This window comes from Schistocerca nitens, chromosome 1 (assembly GCF_023898315.1).
Source record: "Schistocerca nitens isolate TAMUIC-IGC-003100 chromosome 1, iqSchNite1.1, whole genome shotgun sequence".
In the NCBI taxonomy this organism is placed as follows: Eukaryota; Metazoa; Arthropoda; class Insecta; order Orthoptera; family Acrididae; genus Schistocerca; species Schistocerca nitens.
The window spans coordinates 209,628,688-209,656,169 of record NC_064614.1 but is presented as its reverse complement, the minus strand read 5'-3'; positions in this window follow the sequence as shown (position 1 = coordinate 209,656,169).

Here is a 27,482-nt window from a genome sequence, read left to right as displayed (position 1 = left end):
GCGATCTTATTGCGATGATGACAGTCGCCTCGCCTAAGGATTCATCGTTGTTTTGTTCACTGCCAGGTCTCCGTAGACATTCTGCATGAATAGCTGCGATCCTCTCGTTTTCCGACAAAGGAACGCACCTTCGTTACAGACGCCATTTTGAAGAGTAGGTATAGCACCGCCAGATATCGGAAGTGTAAGTAACTATAATGGATGAAGTGGGAGTATGTCACGATGTGCCACACAAATTCCTCCTTTTTTGACCGAAATTAGCCGAGAAAAATAATGTGTTGCGTTGAACGCCCCTCGCCCCTTTCACATAGTCTCTTACTGTTTGATTTCAAAGTTAAAAGTGATGCAGATGGTTTGTTTTGTATTAAGTCGGAGCCTGGAGATTGTCATATGACCGAAACGTCAATAATACACTACTGGCCATTAAAGTTGCTACACCAAGAAGAAATACAGATGATAAACGGGTATTCATTGGAAAAATACACTCCTGTAAATGGAAAGAAGAACACATTGACACCGGTGTGTCAGACCCACCATACTTGCTCCGGACACTGCGAGAGGGCTGTACAAGCAATGATCACACGCACGGCACAGCGGACACACCAGGAACCGCGGTGTTGGCCGTCGAATGGCGCTAGCTGCGCAGCATTTGTGCACCGCCGCCGTCAGTGTCAGCCAGTTTGCCGTGGCATACGGAGCTCCATCGCAGTCTTTAACACTGGTAGCATGCCGCGACAGCGTGGACGTGAACCGTATGTGCAGTTGACGGACTTTGAGCGAGGGCGTATAGTGGGCATGCGGGAGGCCGGGTGGACGTACCGCCGAATTGCTCAACACGTGGGGCGTGAGGTCTCCACAGTACATCGATGTTGTCGCCAGTGGTCGGCGGAAGGTGCACATGCCCGTCGACCTGGGACCGGACCGCAGCGACGCACGGATGCACGCCAAGACCGTAGGATCCTACGCAGTGCCGTAGGGGACCGCACCGCCACTTCCCAGCAAATTAGGGACACTGTTGCTCCTGGGGTATCGGCGAGGACCATTCGCAACCGTCTCCATGAAGCTGGGCTACGGTCCCGCACACCGTTAGGCCGTCTTCCGCTCACGCCCCAACTTCGTGGAGCCCGCCTCCAGTGGTGTCGCGACAGGCGTGAATGGAGGGACGAATGGAGACGTGTCGTCTTCAGCGATGAGAGTCGCTTCTGCCTTGGTGCCAATGATGGTCGTATGCGTGTTTGGCGCCGTGCAGGTGAGCGCCACAATCAGGACTGCATACGACCGAGGCACACAGGGCCAACACCCGGCATCATGGTGTGGGGAGCGATCTCCTACACTGGCCGTACACCACTGGTGATCGTCGGGGGGACACTGAATAGTGCACGGTACATCCAAACCGTCATCGAACCCATCGTTCTACCATTCCTAGACCGGCAAGGGAACTTGCTGTTCCAACAGGACAATGCACGTCCGCATGTATCCCGTGCCACCCAACGTGCTCTAGAAGGTGTAAGTCAACTACCCTTGCCAGCAAGATCTCCGGATCTGTCCCCCATTGAGCATGTTTGGGACTGGATGAAGCGTCGTCTCATGCGGTCTGCACGTCCAGCACGAACGCTGGTCCAACTGAGGCGCCAGGTGGAAATGGCATGGCAAGCCGTTCCACAGGACTACATCCAGCATCTCTACGATCGTCTCCATGGGAGAATAGCAGCCTGAATCGCTGCGAAAGTTGGATATACACTGTACTAGTGCCGACATTGTGCATGCTCTGTTGCCTGTGTCTATGTGCCTGTGGTTCGGTCAGTGTGATCATGTGATGTATCTGACCCCAGGAATGTGTCAATAAAGTTTCCCCTTCCTGGGACAATGAATTCACGGTGTTCTTATTTCAATTTCCAGGAGTGTATATTATACTAGAACTGACATGTGATTACATTTTCACGCAATTTGCGTGCATAGATCATGAGAAGTACCCAGAACAAACACATCTGGCCGTAACAACGGCCTTGATACGCCTGGGCATTGAGTCAAACAGTGCTTGGATGGCACGTGCAGGTACAGCTGCCCATGCAGCTTCAACACGATACCACACTTCATCAAGAGTAGTAACTGGCGTATTGTGACGAACCAGTTGCTCGGCCACCATTCACCAGACGTTTTCAATTGGTGAGAGATCTGGAGAATGTGCTGGCCAGGACAGCAATCGAACATTTTGCACCTCCAACATGCGGTCGTCCATTACCCTGCTCAAATGTAGGGTTTCGCAGGGATCAAATGAAGGGTAGAGCCACGGGTCGTAACACGTCTGAAATGTAACGTCCACTGTTCAAAGTGCCATCAATGCGAACAAGAGATGACCGAGAAGTGTAACCAATAGCACCCCATACCATCACGCCGGGTGATACGCCAGTATGGCAATGACGAATACGCGCTTCCAATGTGCGTTCACCGCGATGTCGCCAAAAACGGATGCGACTATCATGATGTTGAAAACAGAACCTGGATTCATCCGGAAAAAATGACGTTTGCCATTCGTGCATCCAGGTTCGTCGTTGAGTACACCTTCGCAGGCGCTCTTGTCTGTGATGCAGCGGCAAGAGTAACCGCAGCCATGGTCTCCGAGCTGATAGTCCATGCTGGTGCAATCGTCGTCGACCTGTTCGTGCAGATGGTTGTTGTTGCAAACGTCCCCATCTGTTGACTCAGGGATCGAGACGTGGCTGCAAGATCGGTTACAGCCATGCGGATAAGATGCCTGTCATCTCGACTGCTAGTGATACGAGGCCGTTGGGATCCAGCACGGTGTTCCGTATTACCCTCCTGAACCCACCGATTCCATATTCTGCTAACAGTCATTGGATCTCGCCCAACGCGAGCAGCAATGTCGCGATACGATAAACCACAATCGGGATAGGCTACAATCCGACCTTTATCAAAGCCGGGAACGTGACGGTACGCGTTTCTCCTCCTAACACGAGGCATCACAATAACGTTTCACCAGGCAACGCCGGTCAACTGCTGTTTGTGTATGAGAAATCGTTTGGAAACTTTCCTCCTGCCAGCACGTTGTAGGTGTCGCCACCGGCGCCAACCTGGTGTGAATGCTCTGAAAAGCTAATCATTTGCATAACACAGCATCTTCTTCCTGTCGGTTAAATTTCGCGTCTGTAGCACGTCATCATCGTGGTGTAGCAATTTTAATGGCCAGTAGTGTAGTTTGAAATGAAGGGAGCAATGAATCGGTTTGTACTGCGGAAGCCGGTGGAACATGTGGCGCTGCCGCCCGCCGGCTGCGCCTGTCGGGACCGCGCTGGACGCTTAGCGGCCGTGCAGTGTGGGAGTGTGGCGGCGGCGGGCGCGCGGACCCCGGCCGAGAGGAAGGGCCCAGTGAGTAATCTTCGACACGCAATCATCCAATCAGGGCGCGCTCAAGGACGGCCCACGCCGCGCCGCGCGGCTTCACGTGCGCACACTCGTCACCGCGGGCTGCTCCATCCCGCGCAGACCCCCAGCCGGGACCAGCAGCAGGGCAGCCGGAGCCACGTCACGGCTCCCTATCCGTCTTCCAGACCAAATAACGAGCAGCCACGTTATTCCTTCCTATACTGCACAGCCAAATCCTACAAACGGCAAAACAGTCGGGAAAAATACACTACTGGCCACTAAAATTGCTACACCACGAAGATGACGTGCTACAGACGCGAAATTTAACCGACAGGAAGAAGATGCTGTGTTATGCAAATGATTAGCTTTTCAGAGCATTCACACAACGTTGGCGCCGGTGGCGATACCTACAACGTGCTGACACGACGAAAGTTTCCAACCGATTTCTCAGGGCGTTGCCTGGTGAAACGTTGTTGTGATGCCTCGTGTAAGAAGGAGAAATGCCTACCATCACGTTTCCGACTTTGATAAAGGTCGGATTGTAGCCTGTCGGGATATGCAGTTTATCGTATCGTGACATTGCTGCTCGCGTTGGTCGAGATCCAATGACTGTTAGCAGAATATGGACTCGATGGGTTCAGGAGGGTAATACGGAACGCCCTGCTGGATCCCAATGTCCTCATATCACTAGCAGTCGAGATGACAGGCATCTTATCCGCATGGCTGTAACGAATCGTGCAGCTACCTCTCGATCCCTGAGTCAACAGATGGGGACGTTTGCAAGACAACAACCATCTGCACGAACAGTTCGACGACGTTTGCAGCAGCATGGACTATCAGCTCGGAGACCATGGCTGCGGTTACCATTGACGCTGCATCACAGACAGGAGCGCCTGCGATGGAGTACTCAACGACGAACCTGGGTGCACGAATGGCAGAACGTCAGTTTTTCGGATGAATCCAGGTTCTATTTACAGCATCAGGATGGTCGCATCCGTGTTTGGTGACGTCACGGTGAACGCATATTGGAAGCGTGTATTCGTCATCGCCATACTGGCGTATCACCCGGCCTGATGGTATGGGGTGCCAGTGGTTACACGTCTCGGTTACCCCTTGCTCGCATTGACTGCACTTTCACCAGTGGACGTTACATTTCAGATGTCTTAGAGTCGGTGGCTCTCCCCATCATTCGATCCCTACGAAACCCTAAATTTCAGCATGATAATGCACGACCGCATGTTGCAGGTCCTGTACGGGCCGTTCTGGATACAGAAAATGTTCGACTGCTGCCCTGGCCAGCACATTCTCCAGATCTGTCACCAATTGAAAACGTCTGGTCAATGGTGGCCGAGCAACTGGCTCGTCAGAATACGGTAGTCACTACTCTTGATGAACTGTGGTATCGTGTTGAAGATGCACGGGCAGCTGTACCTGTACACGCCATCCAAGCTCTGTTTGACTCAATGCTCAGACGTATCAATATCGTTATTACTGCCAGAGGTGGTTGTTCTGGGTACTGATTTCTCAGGATCTATGCACCCAAATTGCGTGAAAATGTAATCACATGTCAGTTCTAGTATAATGTACTTGTCCAATGAATACCCGTTTATCATCTGCATTCCTTCTTGGTGTAGCGTTTTTAACGGCCAGTAGTGTATACGATCAGCAGTCATAAAACTTTGTCACCTCGAAGAAAATCAGGCTGCCACGATGAAGTTTATTGTTTGTCCTTCCTTATGTATTCATCCTTCAGTACACCAATTTTTTTCCGAATTCGCGGCAGAGACCAGGTTGTAGGAGTCTTAATTTTGGCTATTCAGGACACTTTACACCTGTAAAATCACCTCGTCATCGATCTGAAAATGCCTGCCACGCAATGGTTTCTTCATTCAAGGTAATAGAAAGAAATCACTGGGTGCCCTATGACGAGGATACAGACGGCAAGGTAAAATTTGATAGCCGACAAAAGCAGCATAAGTGACTGTGTTCTGTGCAAAATGCGCGTCGTTGTGGACCAGTAACACCATCTTCCCGCGTCCTCCTACGTTTCATCTTGACACACCCCGTAAATATAAAGATAGTAACTGCTCTCGAAAGAACAGATACGAGTGATGGGTAAAGTATCTATTAGCAGTATTACGTATGTAGAATGTGGACAGTTGGGTATGTAAGTCTCACGGGAAACGTGCAAGGGTCGAGTCCCTGCAGTCGCGCTATTCATCTGCGTCCTCGGTGGCTCAGGTGAATCACACAGGTCTCGCATTCGGGAAGACGGCGGTTGAATCTCACGTCCGGCCATCCTGATGTAGGTTTTCCGTGATTTCCCTAAATCGCTCCAGGCAAATGCCGGGATGGTTCCTTTGAAAGGGCACGGCCGACTTCCTTCCCCATCCTTCCCTAATCCGATGAGACAGATTGCCTCGCCGTTTCGGCACGGTAACTCAGCGTGTTCTGTCAGAGGGCTAGCTGCCCTCTGCAATAAAAAACTGAGTTAATGGATCAACGACGAACTGAAACAGGTGTCTTGCGACGTCCGCACAGAGCAGATGCAACGAACTAAAACGAAGAAAATGAGACTACAAAAAAAAAAAAATAAAAATAAAATAAAAAAAATAGAGCGTCTGCCATGTAAGCAGGAGATCCCGGGTTCGAGTCCCGGTCGAGGCACACATTGTCAGCTGTCCCCACCGAGGTGTGTCAACAATACCTGTCGGCAGCTGAGGGTTTCAATTAATTATAATTTACCTCCCGTAAACTTGTCAGGAGATTTTGGAAGTGTGCTCCTGTGCAAATTCGCACCTTAAGAACTTTTTGTTAGCGCCACATCATGGCAGTCCCAAAAAACGCTCAGCATCATCTTGCCCTCAGATGGCTGGGTCTTTTCCTATTTCAGTGCTGGTGAATCTACACGTTGCCAGCATCACTGAGAATGCAATCATTATTCAGTAGTGGTGTCAGCCGTGTCTGCAGCAAGCATAACTGACAATGAAGTCAACAAATAATAGCAACGTACGAGGTGCGGCTAGAAAAAAACCGGACTGATGCTGGAAAAAACATTTATTTACAATTATTTACAATTTCATGTTATCTCCTTCAATGTACTCTCCTCCTCGGTCTCTACACCGCTCCATACGAATTTTCCACTGTTCATAGCAATGCTGCAGATCATTTTCGGTAAGTCCATACATTACTTCCGTCGCTTTTTCTTTTACTGCTTCGACAGTCTCAAATCTAGTTCCTTTCAAAGCTGACTTGACTTTAGGGAAAAGAAAAAGTCACAGGGGGCCAAATCAGGTGAGTAGGGTGGATGATCTAAGATGGGATGTTGCGTTTTGCCAAAAACGTCTTCACTGACAACGCACTGTGAGCTGGGGCTTTGTCTTGGTGAAGGATCCATGACTTTTTTCTCCACAAATCGTTCCGTTTTCTCCGTACTCGCTCACGTAGGGTAGCCAGGACGCTAATGTAGTAATGCTGATTCACTGTTTGTCCCTCTGGTACCCAATCAATGTGCAAAATCCCTTTGATGTCAAAAAAAAAAAAAACAATCATCATTGCCTTGAATTTCGATTTTGACATTCGTGCTTTTTTTTTGTCGTGGAGAACCAGGAGTTTTCCAATGCATCGATTGGCGTTTAGTTTCGGGATCGTAAGTAAAAAACCACGATTCATCGCAAGCAATAACATTTTGTAAGAAGGTGGGATCACTTTCAATGTTTTCCAGGATGTCAGAACAAATCATTCCTCGGCGTTCCTTCTGTTCAATTGTGAGACACTTTGGAACCATTTTTGAACACACTTTGTTCATGTTGAAACTTTCATGAAGAATCTGCCTAACACTTTCCTTGTCAACTCCTGTTAACTCAGACACTGCTCTGATTGTTAAACGGCGATCTTGTCGAACAAGTTTACCGATTTTTTCAATGTTTGCATCAGTTTTTGCTGACAATGGTCTGCCAGTGCGAGTGTCATCAGTGGTGTCTTCGCGGCCATCTTTAAATCGTTTAAACCACTCAAACACTTGTGTTCGCGATAAACAATCATCGCCGTGCACTTGTTGTAACATTACAAACGTTTCACTTGCAGATTTTCCTAGTTTGAAACAAAATTTGATGTTAACACGCTGTTCTTTCTGTACACTCAACATTTTCCGACGCACAGACAAAACGTCAACTACTTAAAACAGACGCCACGGGCAGACTGAGTGCAGGAGGCGGATGAAACTCGAGCAGTAGGCGGAGCGAGAGTCACGTGACAGGCAACGCGACTTTCAGCCTTATTGCATTCGTTTTACTGTTTCACCAGTACTAGTCCGGTTTTTTTCTAGCCACACCTCGTATTTGAGCAGCCCTCCTGCTATTCGTGGTTGAGTGCTGCACAAAATCAAGGTCTCGGGAATTCAGAGTTGTCGGGCAAATTAACGCGAAAAAGCCAAGTACTGTCACGTAGCTACTATATAGTCTGTTACGAGTACAAGTGCAGATATTTTGATCGTTGGTATCTTAATATGTACCCACTTCACGGTGTCACTTGTTTTTTCTCTGCGCGTATCTTCCCGTAAACATGTCGCACAACTTAAACCTGATATTTTCTGAACGGAAGTATCTGCACCACTATGTCGACTAGGCTTGTCAGCATAGATAACCATTTTGCATCCACACTTCAACATCTGATCTGCTGGCCAGGGGAAAATGAGCATTAATGGCTTATTCTTGCCACATGTACTTGGAGCTACTAACCAACCTACAAACGTACTACTCCTAATAGCTATAATTATTATTACTGGTGTAATGTTGTTCAGTACACTGTTCTCAGTCACCAATAAAATTATCTGCACTTACACGACTAACGCTCTGTATAGAATACCACTCATGATATGGACATCTTTTATTCTACATAAACATGTCCAAGGTTTTCGACAAGTGACCATATGCAAACAGATAACTTGTCTAACGTTTAATAGACTTTGTTTATGGCGCGCCTAAATATTGAGTCAAATATTTTTTTTTTTTTGTTTTCAGTCGGACAATGTACTATTTTGATGACGCTACAAAACTAAAGAAACATGAATACACTGATATAATGTCTGCGTTTGAAGTGCCATTTTTCACAAAAACAGTCAAGTCCTAAAATTTAAGGGACTACTTACATTATTGTCACTGCTGCAATTCACAATCTAGGTTTGCAGAAGTTATCGAACGCTGTTAAGCAGAGTATATCTCTCCACTTAAAAAATAGATAAAATAAAAAATGTAACAATAAACTCACTAGTAACATGATAGATAAAAATTTACGACTATTAATCGTCACCAAACTACTCGCTGTTTTTCGAACTGTCTCACGTTGTGAATATGTTTTTTTTTTTCTCGGTATCTTCAGTCGATGTGCGTTAAGGGGTCCAGCGGACAGTATCACTAATGGATTTCCTAACACTGGCCGCTCAGTAAATCCGAGTTTTTTGTTTTGTTTTTTTTAATTTTTTTATAGAAGCTGTTAGCGCAGCACTAAGTGATCGAATCAAAGAAAAGTGGTATCTATTTACAAAGACATCTGATGTGTGACGTTCTTCTGAATTTGACAGTACGTTGATTTGCGTGGTATTATGATTTGAAGAATTTGTTAATAATAGTAAATTGGACAAGAATCGGTGGAAGTTTTAACTGTGTTTTATGTCTTCAGTTTCTGTATATTATAAACTCGTCAGAAAGAATTGTTAATGGACTTCAAATGAAGACCCTACTTCAAAAATTGATTAGTGCTAATATCTTCCGGACGCGTTAAGATCCCATCAAACTTGTTATTTTCAGAGAAGTACTGAGACAGCGTCAGTCAAGGAAGACATTATACCCAATTTTTGTGACGTCAGTAGACTATCAGATGAAAGGAAGTGGGCTATCAGCTCAACGTTTGAGTAACCATTTCGTTAGAGCTGAAGGCACAACTTTACTGTCTTTTGCCGACGAAAGCCGGACTTCTTCGCCCTCTCTCAGTACGCACCAAATAAAATCTCCACATTTCTCTCTGTATTTTTCTTAAGAAAATTTTCAGTCTTGTTTGAAGCGGTCAGACAGAGAAACAAAGTACTCAATGAAAAGATCCTTAAGACGATGTGCGGAAAGCGAATAAAGTCTGTAAATATTTTCTCAAGACCTTGGGAAAAGCTCCAACGTAAATTTCCCCGTGCGGCGTCGCCTTTTATGCTGAATTTGTGTCCACCGCTGCACCGTCACGATACGCAGGCTAGCGAGTTGAAATTTAACGAGGCCTTGAAAGAACCACGAAGTGCTTTGATGTCGAAGCAGGAGTATTCCCACTTGACATTTGCAAGGATAAGATTTTTAGCGTGTTGCGTCGACAGCTTAAGAGGTATGTAATCACTTTTAAGCAATGCTTCCATTTTTCATTATTGTGGCGACATAGTACTATTTGTCAACTTTTGCGTACAAACTTATTATCTGTAATGTGGGTCGTTTCAAACTGTAGAATTCTTTGCCGTTAACAGCTGTTATCGTTAAATGAACATTGGCATTACGGAGGCAGTACTTCATAAGACAATATCGTTGAAGATCGATTCCGGAATAAACACTTATATCACATAAGTACATTTGTGAAAATACATCTGACAATTTTAAAGCACTGTGCAATGCAAATAAATACAAATGTTATTTTCATAATGAAATAAATGTTCGCGTTAAATTTTATAAAATCCGCCCTAACTGAGCGTTCTGAGTTTTATAATACAAGTTTCCTCAGGTGTTACAAATAACTATATAATATTTATAACTCTTTGTATTAAATCCGTGTTGTTGTTGTTATGGTCTTCAGTCCTGAGACTGGTTTGATGCAGCTCTCCATGCTACTCTAACCTGTGCAAGCTTCTTCATCTCCCCGTAACTACTGCAACCTACATCTTTCTGAATCTGCTTAGCGTATTCATCTCTTGGTCTCCCTCTACGATTTTTACCCTCCACGCTGCCCTCCAATACTAAATTGGTGATCCCTTGATGCCTCAGAACATGTCCTACCAACCGATCCCTTCTTCGAGTTAAGTTGTGCCACAAAGTTCTCTTCTCCCCAATCCCATTCAATAGCTCCTCATTAGTTATATGATCTACCCATCTAATCTTTAGCATTCTTCTGTAGCACCACATTTCGAAAGCTTCTATTCTCTTCTTGTCCAAACTGGTTATTCTCCATGTTTCACTTCCATACATGGCTACACTCCATACAAATACTTTGAGAAATGACTTCCTGACACTTAAATCTATACTCGATGTTAACAAATTTCTCTTCCTCAAATTTCTCTTCCTTGCCATTGCCAATATACATTTTATATCCTCTCTACTTCGACCATCATGTTATTTTGCTCCACAAATAGCAAAACTCCTTTACTACTTTTAAGTGTCTCATTTCCTAATTTAATTCCCTCAGCATCACCCGACTTAATTCAACTACATTCCATTATCCTCGTTTTGCTTTTGTTGATGTTCATCTTATATCCTCCTTTTCAAGACACTATCCATTCCGTTCAACTGCTCTTCTAAGTCCTTTGCCGTCTCTGACAGCACTACAATGTCATCGGCGAATCTTAAAGTTTTTATTTCTTCTCCATGGATTTTAATACCTACTCCGAACTTTTCTTTTGTTTCCTTTACTGATTGCTCAATATACAGATTGAATAACATCGGGGAAAGGCTACAACCCTGTATCACTCCCTTCCCAACCACTGCTTCCCTTTCATGTCCATCGACTCTTATAACTGCCATCTGATTTCTGTACAAATTGTAAATAGCCTTTCGCTCCCTGTATATTACCCGTGCCACCTTCAGAATTTGAAAGAGAGTATTCCAGTCAACATTGTCAAAAGCTTTCTCTACGTATACAAATGCTAGAAATGTAGGTTTGCCTTTCCTTAATGTAGCTACTAAGATAAGTCGTAGGGTCAGTATTGCCTCACGTGTTCCAATATTTCTACGGAATCCAAACTGATCTTCCCCGAGGTCGGCTTCTACCAGTTTTTCCATTCGTCTGTAAAGAATTCGCGTTAGTATTTTGCAGCCGTGACTTATTAAACTGATAGTTCGGTAATTTTCACATCTGTCAACACCTCTTTTCTTTGGGATTGCAATTATTATATTCTTCTTGAAGTCTGAGGGTATTTCGCCTGTGTCATTCATCTTGCTCACCAGATGGTAGAGTTTTGTTAGGCCTGGCTCTCCCAAGGCTGTCAGTAATTCTAATGGAATGTTGTCTACTCCCGGGCCCTTGTTTCGACTTAGGTCTTTCAGTGTTCTATCAAACTCTTCACGCAGTATCGTATCTCCCATTTCATCTTCATCTACATCCTCTTCCATTTCCATAATATTGTCCTCAAGTACATCGCCCTTGTATAGACACACTATATACTCCTTCCACCTTTCTGCTTTCCCTGTTAGGAAAGTGCATTTCTCAGTAACATTGCGGGCATCATTTCTGCCACAATTTAATGCGAGGGAATGCTGAAAAGTAATGCCTCTGAATTTTTTATTGTGCTTGTAATGGCGGTTGAGGTATGGCATGTCATGCGCGTTACTCTGGCGGTTTTCTCATTTCACTCACGCAAGTTGCAACCCATGCTGATAGAGGGCTTCGAATTGTAGCCTCTAACATGGCGGTGTGTAAAGTAAGTATGTCGGTGCGCGAGAAACAGCTTCCTGTAATCGAGTTTCTAATCGCAGAAAACGCGCCTCCAACTGAAACCCATAGAAGAATCAAAACTGTGTAAGGTGATTATTGCATTGACATCAGTAATGTACGACGTAGGGTTGTTCGTGCTCGTAGCGAAGGAAACGGTGGTCCTAACAGCAACGTGTGTGATATCCTATTTTCATCTGCTTCCAAAATTCAAAGAACACCGTCAAAGACTTCACTTTAGTAATGATGAAGTGTTGCAGTCAGAGGTGAGATTGTGACTCCGTCAACAGAGCCAAACACTCCACAGTGATGGTATCAACAAACTGGTCTCTCGTTGTGTTAGACGCCACGGTGACTGTGTTGAAATATAAACTTCTACACATGAAGAATAAGATGTAGAACGTTATTAACTTGTTTTATTTAAAATCATTAAGAATTTTCACATAAAAAATTCGGAGGCATTACTTTTCAGCACGCCCTTGTAGAAATTTCAACACTGGCTGCCAAATTTGAGTTATATTCCGCCATCAAGCATCTGCCGTAGGGATAATCTCATCCCTAAAGCCAGTTGGCGATTGTTGCACAGTACGACTTCCATCGCACAGTGGAAGAGAGGTCCATTAAGTCTTCAGTACCAGGAGAGCAACTGAACGTATTGCCTGCCTTCTTCCGACAGGAATTTCTGTCATGTTTAGCAATCCCTGCTTCCTTGTTGTGCAGCCTATCACAGAGTCCACTTTCGGTTGCCTGGATCTGATCCCTGTGTGGCTAAAGTCGGTAATTTTCTGACTGAAGAGGTGTTCTATTACCGAGCGAGGTGGCGCAGTGGTTAGCACACTGGACTCGCATTCGGGAGGACGACGGTTCAATCCCGTCTCCGGCCATCCTGATTTAGGTTTTCCGTGATTTCCCTAAATCGTTTCAGGCAAATGCAGGGATGGTTCCTTTGAAAGGGCACGGCCGATTTCCTTCCCAATCCCTCGTTAACCCGAGCTTACGCTCCGTCTCTAATGACCCCGTTGTCGACGGGACGTTAAACACTAACCACCACCACCACCAGGTGATCTGTTCGACAGTTGCTTACATGCTCCTCTAATGGTTTTTCCAATCTCTTGATCACACACAAGTACACTTGCCCATAGCTACAAGGTATTTTGTTGAGTCCTACATCTCTAGCAGTTGTCGAGAACCGTTGACCAGTCTTAAACATTCTTATACTTTATTCTTGGGTTTGTTTATTGCAATGGTATGCTGTTTTCCCAAGATCTATTGTGTACAGCCCATGAAAAATTTAATGACGTGTGAAAAGACATGGAAAATTATATCTATATTACTAAGTGGCTGTCCTAGAAATAGGTACTAGTATCAGGTTGCCTGTTTAACAGCTTCCAGGGCAACAAAATTGATTTTCAATATTTCACGTAATTATTAACCGGATTTAAAAATTTAAAATGCTGTCACAGTCTCCTCATTATGAGGTACAATCTTATGTTGAAAGCTTAACTTGTTCGACAAGATCGCCGTTTAACAATCAGAGCAGTGTCTGAGTTAACAGGAGTTGACAAGGAACAAGTTTACCGATTTTTTCAATGTTTGCATCAGTTTTTGCTGACAATGGTCTGCCAGTGCGAGTGTCATCACTGGTGTCTTCGCGGCCATCTTTAAATCGTTTAAACCACTCAAACACTTGTGTTCGCGATAAACAATCATCGCCGTACACTTGTTGTAACAATACAAACGTTTCACTTGCAGATTTTCCTAGTCTGAAACAAAATTTGATGTTAACACGCTCTTCTTTCTGTACACTCAACATTTTCCGACGCACAGACAAAACGTCAACTACTTAAAACAGACGCCACGGGCAGACTGAGTGCAGGAGGCAGATGAAACTCGAGCAGTAGGCGGAGCGAGAGTCACGTGACAGGCCACGCGACTTTCAGCCTTATTCCATTCGTTTTATTGTTTCACCAGTACTAGTCCGGTTTTTTTCCAGCCACACCTCGTAGATGACATGAGTGCGTGTGAGCTTCGCGTCACGTCTGTCTTGTTGATGCCGATGATACAGATGATAGCGAGGGCAACCCAAAGCCGGAACACAGCCTGCTCCTCTCAAATAACACAAAGAGGTCTTCGACCCCAACGGCCCCTTCCGACGATCGGCTCACAACGGTGTCACGTGCTTTCACTCCATGAGGAGACAATGCGCGGAAACGTTAGAACTTGTGCAGGTGTCCAGACTGGAGGGAGTATTGCACTCATCTGCGCAAATCTCAGCACGTGAGAAGTTCGAAATCATGCATTTTACTAATTTGTAATATTCTTACAGAATATAAATTGCATTGTACAAGTAAACAAAATAGTTGATCACGTGGCTTCTGCGCTTTTATACAACCAAAGCAATTTCTCTTGATGCAACTAAAGTTTACATGCCAGAAAATAAAAATGTCTATAATTATTGTTGTTATTTTGTACGCAATGGAACATTCTTCATCATGATCAAATGTTTTATACAAGTTCGACGAAGTATTGAAGCGATGTTTGGTGCACTGATATTTTGCGGTTTTTTATTTTGCTTTTTCGTTGAGGAAATGGCGTTTTCTAGCACTAAATGATAAACCTGTTTTGGTACTTTATTTTTACTACAACATCTCTCTCAGTCATGTTACAAACCAACAATTTTCGAATAAAACCTGAATTAAAAGTTGACAGTTTGAATTTTGCTATAAATAATGCTTATTTTTAAGTAACAGACGGGAGGATAACTATGCAGAACAAAAATGTTCCGTATGTTACCCAGCCCTTTGTAAAGGTATTTCACAGTTTATGTTACATACTTCTAGAGATTGTCGAGGGGACTTAGTAGATCCAGTTTCGCATAGAAACCCAAGTCCGCAAACGTCATACAACGACGCTGAAGAACGTCAAAGTTACAGGCACCGGCGCCTGTAAATGTACGTATATACAGGGCGATTCCATGATGATGTTGGAATCTTTAAGGATGATGCAGAAGGATAAATGCATCAGATTGACGTAAGGGGAACGAACGAGTCGAAAGTTAAAAGCAAAAACCGTTCTTATGCCGCTAACAGTGGATACATGTATCGACTATGTTTTTGATAAGATTGTAGGGTAGGCAGCTTTCAGAGATGAAAGTATGTTGGAAAACAAAGAAAAATGTCTAATAAACGTGGGCTCTAAAATGCATACCTGAGGAGCTATGAGCACTTGTTCATCATCGCTAGTGTGAAACACGTGTCATCTGTTGAATACGTGATCAGAGCTCCTAAGGTACGCATTTTAGAGCCCATTTAGACTTTTTTCTTTTTTTGGTCCATACTAACTCCTCAGAAAGTAGCGTACGTTACCTTCTTAGCAACAACAATATCGGCACATGTATTCAAATGCCATAGGTATTAGAATGACTTTCCCTTGTAATTTTCGACTCGTTAGTTTCCGAACCAGGGACCCTTACCCCAAATTACCGCCTCAATCACCCTTGAAAGTTTGTAACATCATCACGGAATCACCATATATATACATTTACAGGTGCCCGCGCTTGTAGCTTTGACACTCTGCAGCGTCGTTGGTGTTATTTCCGGAAATGGGGCCGGCCTCTGTGGCCGAGCGGTTCTAGGCGCTTCAGTCTGGAACCGCGCTGCTGCTACGGTCGCAGGTTCAATCCAGCCTCGGGCATGGCTATGTGTGATGTCCTTAGGTTAGTTAGGTTTAAGTAGTTCTAAGTTCTAGGGGACTGATGACCTCAGATGTTAAGTCCCATAGTGCTTGGAGCCATTTGAACCGGAAATGGGTTATTAAGTAAAACTTGATATATTGAGTTCCCTGTAGAGCCTTTAGAAGTGTGTAACATGAATTGTGAAACACCATGTGCATATTCACTCAGTTACAAGATGTTTCAATGCTTATGGTTTTTAGGGTAATCTAGTAAGATGTGGATTGCATACGTCAAGGAAGGGATCGGTATTAGGGTGAAATGATAATTAAATCAAGACCCTGATCTGCCGACAGGTCATGATGTACATCAACGGGGACAGTTGAAAATGTGTAACCGCATCGGGACTCGAACCCGGGATCTCCTGCTTACATGGCACACGCTCTATCTGAGCCACTGAGGGCACAGAGGATAGTGCCACTGCCGGGATTTATCCCTTTCACGCTCCCCGTGAGACCCACATTCCCAACTTAATGCCCACACACTACATTCGTAGTGCCCCTGCCCATTACACTCATTACCCACGGCAGACTATCTTACCGAGTCCCGTAAGAGTACGGGCAATGCGTGTGCATCCTCACAGAAGAAGAAGGTCAATGTCCGGTTAGCCTTAACTATATGAAAATAGTATCTGTTCTTTCGGACATGTCCGAAAGAAAACATACCATCTTCATACGGTATTAGGGTGGTTTTACAACTCTAGTCGGAACCATGGCCACAGCTGAAAATCTCTTCTTGGCGATGTTTGTATGTATGTATGTGTGTGTGTGTGTGTGTGTGTGTGTGTGTTCGAACTATGTAGATAAAGTTACAGGTGATTGGTGAACTGGAACGTGCGTAGGACTTTTTAGTTAATGTCGCCGTAGTTCAGTCTTGTAGTATCCTCGACGTCAGTGTAGAGTCTTGTGTCTTAGGGAAGCAAGGGAGAGGGTGTTGATATGGGTGACCAGTATCCTATTTCTACGTGGATTAACATGGTTCTCTATTTACTTGAACTGGAAGTATTTACTTATCTTGCATAGAGTCCGTGTGTTGTGGTACTAGCTCATCTGTAATAGTCCTCTTGCAGACAATGTCTGTAATCTTGCTATTACAAACTTTGCTGGTCGCTATGCACTGTCGTAGCCTGAGTGAATCAGTGAGTGAGCTAGTGAATGTGGCCCTCCGGGCATCGGCGGCGGCCCAAGTACGTGCTGTCGAGCGGGCGTTGTCGGCGTGTTGCTAGTCGGTGTGTCTCTGGCCTCTCTCGTGACAGGCGGCTCGGTCCAGCGGCTACTATCGATCTTCGCGGTGCATCTTTGCCGAACAGTGTGCTGGCGACGGCTTACGCCAGCACAGGTTTCACATGTGAGCAACTACGGCGCTGTTCTTATTCTACCTAACGATCGTATTCTATTTTACTTCATTTAGAGCGCGTTGTCCGACAGAGCAGAAAGCTACGAAACGGTGCCCGCGGACACACGCCAGATCGGTTGCGGTGTGGGGGTGCCGTGGCCAGTTACCTGGCGCGCCAGGGGTTCTATTTGCGTCCGCCGGTGCGTGCTGTGCTGGCGTCGCCCGCTGGCGCCCGGCGCGGCGGTAGGAATGCGGAGGTAGGCAGCCGCGAGTGCAGGGCCCGCAGCTGCCCCTCTGCGGCTGTTGTCCGCAGCCTTCACAGGGACACGGCGGTGCGGCGCCGTTACGGGACCCAGGTGGTACCGTTCCTCCAGGGCGGCTGCCGAGTGCGTGGTGCGGCGCGCCGTGTGTTGCAACGGCCGCTCCGGCGCGTGCGGCCGCCTCTGACCGACAATAAAGCCGCTGGAAACATCCCGCCGATACCTTTCACCCGTCACTCCTTTCACTGCTAGGCGCGTGTGGACTGAGCACCGCCGCACAGTCTCTCAGCGCCATCCCGACAACGGTTTATGTAGAAGGGCTTTTCGCTCTGCAGCGGAGTGTGTGCGCTGGTTTGCGGTTTCCTGGCAGATTAAAACTATGTGCCCCACTGACACTCGAACCTTGGACAATGCTTTTCGTGGGCTCGGTACCGACTGAGATATCCAAGCACCAATCACGACCAGACCTCGCAGCTGCACTCCCACCAGCAAAGTATGCAGGAGAACTTCTGTGACGTATGTAAAGGATTTTTTTTTAATTACCGCTATCAGTCACAAACTTTGTCAACTATTGTATTGCTGCAATTTTGTCATATGATGACATGATGGAGACCGTGGCTGTTGTTTGAAGACAAATGTTCATGGTGTTGGGAATAGCAATTATTTAGCGACATGTTTTGAAATAAATCTTCAGGCTAGGGTTGGGGTTGGGTTGGGTTGTTTGGGGAAGGAGACCAGACAGCGAGACCATCGGTCTCATCGGATTAGGGAAGGACGGGGTCAGGATGGCCGGACGCGGGATTGAACCGTCGTCCTCCCGAATGCGAGTCCAGTGTCTAACCAATGCGCCACCTCGCTCGGTCATCTTCAGGCGAAATGGCAATACAAAAACAACTTTAAAGTGGTTCAAATGGCTCAGAGCACTATGTGACTTAACTGCTGTGGTCATCAGCCCCTAGAACTTAGAACTACTTAAACCTAACTAACCTAAGGACATAACAAACATCCGTGCCTGAGGCAGGATTCGAACCTGCGCCGGAGCGGTCGCGCGGTTCCAGACTGAAACAGCTTTAAAATAAGGCCATACTGATGCTACATAGTCTTTTAGTAAATATTGTGGTCATCCTGTGGAAGAAGAGAAAACTTAGTAAGGGGTGCTGTCACTTTGGAAGCTGGACTGATGTTTGCACGGAAATGTTTTGTAACGGTCACTCACTTCTTTCCTCTGGCGTGGCAGTCTCGTAGTGATGCGCTGGGGTGCCTCAATTTCCGTGCCTCTCCTAGTCACTGTTCACAAATTGTCACTAACATAGCAGTAACTTGGAAACACGATCACAAATAGTTCTGTAGTGCATTGGACAAGATGGCGGTCGAAATACAGCTAGTTTCGATTTGACTATCGATCTATGTGATGTCAGATGTTTACCTGTCTTCTGCACGTCTTGTTATCGTATTACAGATGTAGGTTGACGAAATACATTACAAATTGAGCATTGTAACAGGCGCTCCTTTCTTCTTCCACAGGATGACCCCAGCATTTAGGAAAAGACTGTGTAACATCAGTATGGCCTTATTTTAAAATTGTCCTTGTAATGCCATTTAGCCTGGAGATGAGGTTTACCTTGAAACATGTCGCTAAATAAATAAGAAATACAATAGTTGACAAACTTTGTGTCTGGTAGCGGTAATTAAAAAAAAAAATACTTTACGTATTTCTTGAGACAGTCACAGTCGAAAAATAGTCAAAATGGCTTCAAACTTCTGTGAAGTTTGAGAGGTAGGAGACGAGATACTGGCGGAAGTAAAGTAGTTCGACACAGAGTTGTATAACTATCGTATCCTACCATAGACTACCATAAGAAATTGCAGGCTAATGTATTCCCGCAGTACCTTTGCTCAGATACGGTAGTACCCGCAGGTTGGAATCCTCCATCGGGCATGGATGTGTGTGATGTCCTTAGGTTAGTTAGGTTTAAGTAGTTCTAAGTTCTAGGGGACTGATGACCACAGATGTTAAGTCCCATAGTGCTCAGAGCCATTTGAACCCATTTTTGGTAGTACCCGCGTTACCTGTACGTTAGCTGTACTGCGTACGCATCGGGAGCTACCTCATACTGTCTGATTTTCTTATGCTTGCGATCAGTGTGTTACTACATCCCCTAAAAACCGGAAATGGTGAAGCGTCTAGAAACTGAGTGTGGATATATAAAGGGGCAAGTAACCTAAGGCACATAGTTTACCTTATGTCTATTTCTTAAGAATAAACAGTATTTTTAGCAAAACTGAAATTTTCAATAATCTATTCGGGTTTTATTCGAAAATTATTGAGGTGTAACGTTAACAGAGGGTTGTTATAGTAAAATGAAGAAAACAATACAGATTTATCATGTAGCGCTAGAAAACACAATTTCCTAAATTTCGTCAACAAAAAGGTAAAATAAAAAAAGCCCAAAGCAAAAATATACCAAACATCGCTTCAATATTTCATTGTACTTACGTAGAACATGTTTCTGTTATTCATAACCAGCTTTCGCATTTATCAATAATAACAGGAAATCTTGGCTGGCTCTGAGCACTATGCGACTTAACTTCTGAGGTCATCAGTCGCCTAGAACTTGAACTAATTAAACCTAATTAACCTAAGGACATCACACACATCCATGCCCGAGGCAGGATTCGAACCTGCGACAATAGCGGTCGCTCGGTTCCACACTGCAGCGCCTAGAACCGCACGGCCACTCCGGCCGGCAGGAAATCTTGCTTTGATGATGAAGAAGAACGTTTTGTTGAGTAAAAAATAACAACAATTATATATGTATGGGTGTGTGTGCGCGCGCGCGCGTGTGTGTGTGTGTGTGTGTGTGTGTGTGTGTGTGTGTGTGTGTGTGTGTGTGTGTGTGTGTGTGTGGCCGTGCGGTTAAAGGCGCTGCAGTCTGGAACCGCGAGACCGCTACGGTCGCAGGTTCGAATCCTGCCTCGGGCATGGATGTGTGTGATGTCCTTAGGTTAGTTAGGTTTAAGTAGTTCTAAGTTCTAGGGGACTAATGACCTCAGCAGTTGAGTTCCATAGTGCTCAGAGCCATTTGAACCATTTGTGTGTGTGTGTGTGTGTGTGTGTGTGTGTGTAAGTATGTATATATATGTATGTATACTGGAAAGCCAAAAAAACTGGTACACCTCCCTAAAATCATGTAGGGCCCCGGCGAGCACGCGGAAATGCCGCATCACGACGTGGCATGGACTCAACTAATGGATGAGGTAGTGCCGGAGGGAACTGACATCATGAATCCTGAAGGGCTGTCCATAAATCCGTAGGAGTACAAGGGGGTGGACATCTCGCCTGAACAGCGCATTGCAAGGCATCCCAAATACGCTCAGTAATGTTCATGCCTGAGATTGTTGGCCAACGGATGTGTTTAAATGCAGAAGAGTGTTCTTGGAGTCACTCTGTAGCAATTTTGGACGTGTAGGTTGTCGCATTGTCTTGCTGGAATTGCCCAAGTCCGTCGGAATGCACAATGGACATGAATGGATGCAGGTGATCAGACAGGATGCTTACGTACGTGTCACCTGTCAGTGTCGTATATAGACGTATCAGGGTCCCATATCACTCCAAGTACACACGCTCCACACCATTACAGAGCCTCCACCAGCTTGAATAGTCCCCTGCTCACATGCTGGATCCATGGATTCATGAATATGTCTCCATACCCGTACACGTGCATCCACACGATATAATTTGAAACGAGACTCGTCCGACCAGGCAAAATGTTTCCAGTCATCATCAGTCCAATGTCGGTGTTGACGATCCCAGGCGAGGCGTAAAGCTTTGTGTTCGTGCAGTCATCAAGGGAATACAAGTGGGCCTTCGTCTCCGAAAGCCCATACGGATGATGCCCCAGCACTAAAATCTGCAGCAATTTGCGATTCTCTTCAGCCGTCGTAGGTCCCGTACGTGCAGAATCTTTTTCCAGCTGCAGCGATGTCGAAGGTTTGATGTTTTACCGGATTCCTGATATTCACGGTACACTCGTGAAATGGTCGTACCGGAAAATCCCCACTTCATCGGTACCTCGTAGATGCGTCCCATCGCTCGTGCGCCGACTATAACAGCACGTTCAGTCTCACTTAAATCTTGATAACCTGCCATTTTAGCAGCAGTAACCGATCTGACAACTGCGACAGACACTTGTTGTATTATATAGGCGTTGCCGAACGCAGCGTTATATTCTGCCTTTTTACATACTGTATCTCTGTATTTGAATACGCATGCCTATACCAGTTTCCTAGGCGCTTCAATGTTTGTATATATTTGTATTTGTCGATGTAAATGGTACTTGCAACAAAAGTAATTGCTTTGGTTACATAAAAGTGCAGAAGTTAGGCGATCAGCTTGTAAAATGTAGTTTGTATTCTGTGAGGATATAAAATACACAGTGGACTACCGCTGAATGTTGCTCGGTTCTAATTCTGTGCAGAACCAACAAGCAAGCAAACAAAAAACATAGAGACGACGTCGGCTCCAATTTTCTCTCTTAATCATTCATTTATGTTTCTTTCCATACCAAATCTACCGTTAATCCTATCATTTACTACGTCACTTATGTTGTGTACCAAAACTGCCGAACCGTAGTTTTGGTAGAGCACAACTCTAATCGTGAGTAGTCCTTGGATAGTTCAGTCAGTAGAGAACTAGCCGGCGAAAGGCAAATGACCCAGATTCTAGTCCCAGTGCGGCACTCAGTTTTATCTCGCTAGGAAGTTTCAGATCATCGCACACTCCACTGCAGAGTGAAGCAATTCCTCAGCCCGGCTAAGCCATATCTTCGCAGCGTCCTTCCTTCGAGGAGTGCTATTCTCGCAAGGTGTGTAGGAGAAGTCTGAAGTTTGGAAAGTGGGAGATGAGGTTCTGGCGGAAGAAAAGCAGTGAGTCGTGCATGGATAGCTTGTTCGCTAGAACACTTGCCCGCGAAGTCCCAGATTCGAGTCCCATCCGGCAAACAGGTTTAATTTGTCAGTACGTTTCAACGGTACGCCGGTATCGCTTTTGCTGTTTCCTCTCCAACAAAAGACACTCACCTTCAGAGAATACACTTTATATTAAACCATCCATTATGCTTATTTCTTTTCCACTGTCATGGCAGTATGTTGACCTAGTCATACAGCTGGCTAAATGCGCAGCGCGCTGGCTTAGAAAAATATGGAGATGAGCCAGACCCGATTAGAAACTGCGCGGAGAGTTAACGACCGCTGGTCTGATGCCGGCCTCACAGTGTGGTTTTCAGGCGATTTACCTCACTCCTTTTCGCAAATGCTTAGCTGGTCCCCAGTCTCCGCCTCAGTTAAAATGTGATAACTCTCGTGTTTAAAGTACACTCGGTTCACAGAGATGATGGCACTACAGGTGAATCACAGGATGCCTCATCACGAACCAAGCAAAATTATCAGGCCTCGCGAAAGCTACAAAATACTCACTGGAATGGTATAGGCACAAAAAGCAACTAATATACGCGGAACCAAAAGCAAAATTTACATAAGACAAAATGGTTCAAATGGCTCTAAGCACTATGGGACTTAACATCTGAGTCATCAGTCTCCTAGACTTAGAACTACTTAAACCTAACTAACCTAAGGACATCACACACATCAATGCCCGAGGCAGGATTCGAATCTGCAATGCGTGGCAGCCGCTTGGTTCCAGACTGAAGCGCCTATAACCGCTCGGCCACCCCGACCGGCTACATAAGACAGTACTGGAGGAACTCACTATGAAATTAGCCACCGCGTGCTATGAACACATCAAGGTTACAACGATACCAGGTTGAAATGAACTGATTGATTAGTGAGAAACCAAACACACACACGAGATACGATTCACACGAACAAAAAATGGTTCAAATGGCTCTGAGCACTATGGGACTCAACTGCTGTGGTCATAAGTCCCCTAGAACTTAGAACTACTTAAACCTAACTAACCTAAGGACAGCACACAACACCCAGCCATCACGAGGCAGAGAAAATCCCTGACCCCGCCGGGAATCGAACCCGGGAACCCGGGCGTGGGAAGCGAGAACGCTACCGCACGACCACGAGATGCGGGCTCACACGAACATTCCGCTTAAAAGAGTTAAGCAGATGGGTTAAAGGCGCTGCAGTCTGGAACCGCAAGACCGCTACGGTCGCAGGTTCGAATCCTGCCTCGGGCATGGATGTTTGTGATGTCCTTAGGTTAGTTAGGTTTAACTAGTTCTAAGTTCTAGGGGACTAATGACCTCAGCAGTTGAGTCCCGTAGTGCTCAGAGCCATTTGAACCATTTCGCAGATGGTGAAAGAAAGGGCTTCCTGCACCACATGTTTTGATTAAAAAATCAAGAAGCAGAAAAAAAACATTACTATATTCTGGAAATAAAATCATAAATTACTCTGGAAAATTCATAAAATTTACTGCTGAAATTGAAACTGCATGAGAAAACCGTCTCATCAGTAAGGGTGGCAACACACCATCACATTGTAACAGGATTTTGCTACCCAAGACCTCGTAAGACTGCGATGACTCTCAGCAAACGCTCAGCCCCGAGTGCCTGAGCGCGCTCTCGGAGTATGACTCCCGGTAGGCTGACGAGGAGAGGTCATGACATTGGGATCATAGATTTACTTCACACTTTGTACACCTTTAGCAGGTCACTAAAACAATATACTGTGCAAGTAGTAAGGTGCACTACTCTGGCAATTCCGACAAAATCGCAAGAGAAGTTTTACGCGTCTGTTACGTAACCGATGTATCTGTGCGTAGGTACAGAGTGCTAGAGTTCATGATGATCAGGTGGTTAGCATACGAGCTTCGTAAGAAGAACGTGTAAACGTGTACGAGGCGACGGTTCAGCTCCTGATCTGACTTAATTTGTAATCTATTTTTTTCCATCACTGGTCATATTTAATTTATATGATGAGACTTCCTGGCAGATTAAAACTGTGTTTCGTACCGAGAATCGAACTCGGGACCATTACCTTTCGCGGGCAAGTGCTGCTCGAGTACGACTCACGACCCGTCCTCACAGCCTCAATTCTGCCAGTACCTCGTCTCCCTACCTTCCAAACTTCACAGTAGGTCCCGAGTTCGAGTCTCGGTCCGGCACACAGTTTTAATCTGCCAGGAAGTTTCATATCAGCGCACACTCCGCTGCAGAGTGAAAACCTCATTCTGGAAACATCCCCTAGGCTGTGGCTAACCCATGTCTCCGCAATATCCTTTCTTTCAGGAGTGCTAGTTCTGCAAGGTTCGCAGAAGAGCTTCTGTGAACTTTGGAAGTTAGGAGACGAGATACTGGCAGAATTGAGGCTGTGAGGACGGGTCGTGAGTCGTGCTCGGGTAGCTCAGATGGTAGAGCACTTGCCTGCGAAAGGCAAAGGTCTCGAGTTCGAGACTCGGTCCGGCACACAGTTTTAATGTGCCTGGAAGTTTCATAAGTTTCATATCAGCGCACACTCCGCTGCAGAGTGAAAATCTCATTCTGGAATTTATATGATATTTGAGAGAATATAATTTTAAAGAACCAAGTGTATTTGGATGAAGTTTTAGTGAATTTCATGTTATTTGATTATTCACTATTTTGAATTTTAACTATTATTAGAAATAAACGTATTTATAACTGTCGACAAGTAATCGAAGAAACGCATAAAGTTTTCTTGAAAATGTATGCCTCTTGTGATTTGAGAAATACCTTACACATGCAATCTGGTAAGATACTCGGAAGTACTTTGCACCTCGACGCTTCGAGCTGCAGTCACAGAGGCCAAGACTCAACTGCAGAAAGCATATTCAAATGCATGTAGGTTGCAATATTTATGCAGAGATGAAATGTTTTCGAACGGGATAGACTAGCATGGAGAGCCGCATCGAAGTCTTCGGACTGGTCATCATAAGGTGAGAACAGTTGAAACTTTTATGGAAACAACATCGTTCAATTTATTGTTTTAATGAATGCGATTGTGGGACTAAGAAACATAAAATAATATTTATATTAGGTACATGAAGAAAATTTGTGAGAAAGAGAACAGACAAAACGCCCAATTGCGTGTATAATTAGGCGTGAAATTAACACAAAAATCTTAACCTTATAGAAACTTACAACATGATTTGTTTATGTATTTGCAGCGTCTCCGAAGCGATTGGTAACGCACGTTTCTTCCTACATCTTGCAGCAACAGCAAATTCTGAACTAAAATTCCAGAAAAAGGAAGACATAATAAACATTACTCCAGGCATGAGAGCTTTGTAGGATTTGTAACAACACCAGAGATTTACCGTTATGGATTGAAATCTCACGTCCTGCCACGTATGACGAGAAGCTGAATTCTACGGAGAGGTTAACGCATTAGTCCTTTCCTGAGGCAGTAATTTCACTACTGGAATGGAAATTAGTCTACTAGTTTGCAATTCCAGTTGGCTAATTGCTTGGCAGTTGCAAATGAAATTACGGAGCACCACAGCTATCGTTGCCCGAGGAAGTTATCCGTGTCCAAATGTTTCGCCTTCGCGTTAGCGCTGTCAGAGACATCTTCCGTAATTATTTCGATACACGGACAATATTCTAATAAAATATTTAAGGAATACTCAGAAGCATCAAACACTCACAAGAGGAAGTCCTCAGATACGGCCAACCGATTCGGCTCAGATTTGGTAGGTCGCTTGTGTACTATCTAAAACGAAGGAATCTAAGATATTTTGGGTCAATACCCCCGCGTTCTTGAGAAAATCACCCCTAAAGATTATGACGAGCGATCGACTCAAAGTTGGCGGGATCGATAGATAATTGTAAATAGAGCATTTTTCATCACCAGGTATGGGGTCCGAAAACGCATATTTTTCCAGAAATCGAGGTAAGAAACTTTTCCAATGCCGCTTCTGTACCCGCATGGTCAACAGTTTTCGCCGACAGCACCGACAGCGCAACGGCCAAGGTAACTGGCTGCGAATCTCGAAGAAACGTAGTGGATGTTATTCTTTTGGTTTGTATTTTTCCATATCTCAATTGACAGGGATAGGAGGGTCAATAAGGTAAGTAAATCAACAAGGAATCATAATAAGGTAGGCAAATAAATTTCTCAAACCTCTTGGGATAGTAAACAACTAAAATGTTACTCCAGGTCACTTTACAATGGCACTTCCAGTCACTGTTTCGTGTCCTCACTTTTCTTCGAAGAACTAGATGGATGGTACTTGTCATATAAACATTCGAAAGAAATATACTCACGGCACCAACAGTATCTAATGAATGCAATCTTTCGACAGATACACTGTTCCTTCCCTATGATATGACGAAGAGGCAACCGGGACAACATAACTCTCCCCGCGTGCATTCTAAACCGTGCCTCGCTGTAAACAAGCGTCGCGCGGTTGGCTATCTGTGATCCCTCATGAGGAAGTCGCAGCACTTTTACTCGGAGTGTTTTCATGTGACAAGGTTTAAAAGTTTATTACTTTACTCATGCACGGCGTTTGGGAAATTAGTTTGTCTACCTTATTATTATCATTCCTTATTGATTTACTTACCTTGTTAACCATCCTATCCCTATCAACTGAGTTATGGAAAAATACAAACGAGAAGAATAACATCCGTTAGGTTTCTTCGAGATTCGAACCCGGGTTTTCCGATTCCCAGCCAGTTACCTTGGCCGTTGCGCTTTTTTTTTTTATCGTTGTGTTAGGTCGTTGCGGACGTCGCAAGACATCCTGTTCAAGTTCGGTGGTTGATCCTTCCACTCAGTTTTTTTTATTACAGAGGCCAAGCGGCTCTCTGACCGAACACGCTGAGCTACCGTGCCGGCATCTATCGGCGCTGTCGGCGACAGGTGTTAACCGTGCGGGTACAGACGCGGCAGTTGTAAAAGTTTCTTACCTCGATTTCTGGAAAAGTATGCGTTTTCGGACCCCATACCTGATGATGAAAAATGCTCTATTTACAATTATCAATCGATTCCGCCAATTTTGAGTCGATCGCTCGTCATAAACTATAGGGGTGATTTTTTCAAAAACGTGGGGTTGTTGACCCAAAATATCTTAGATTCCTTCGTTTTAGGTTGTACACAAGTGACCTGCC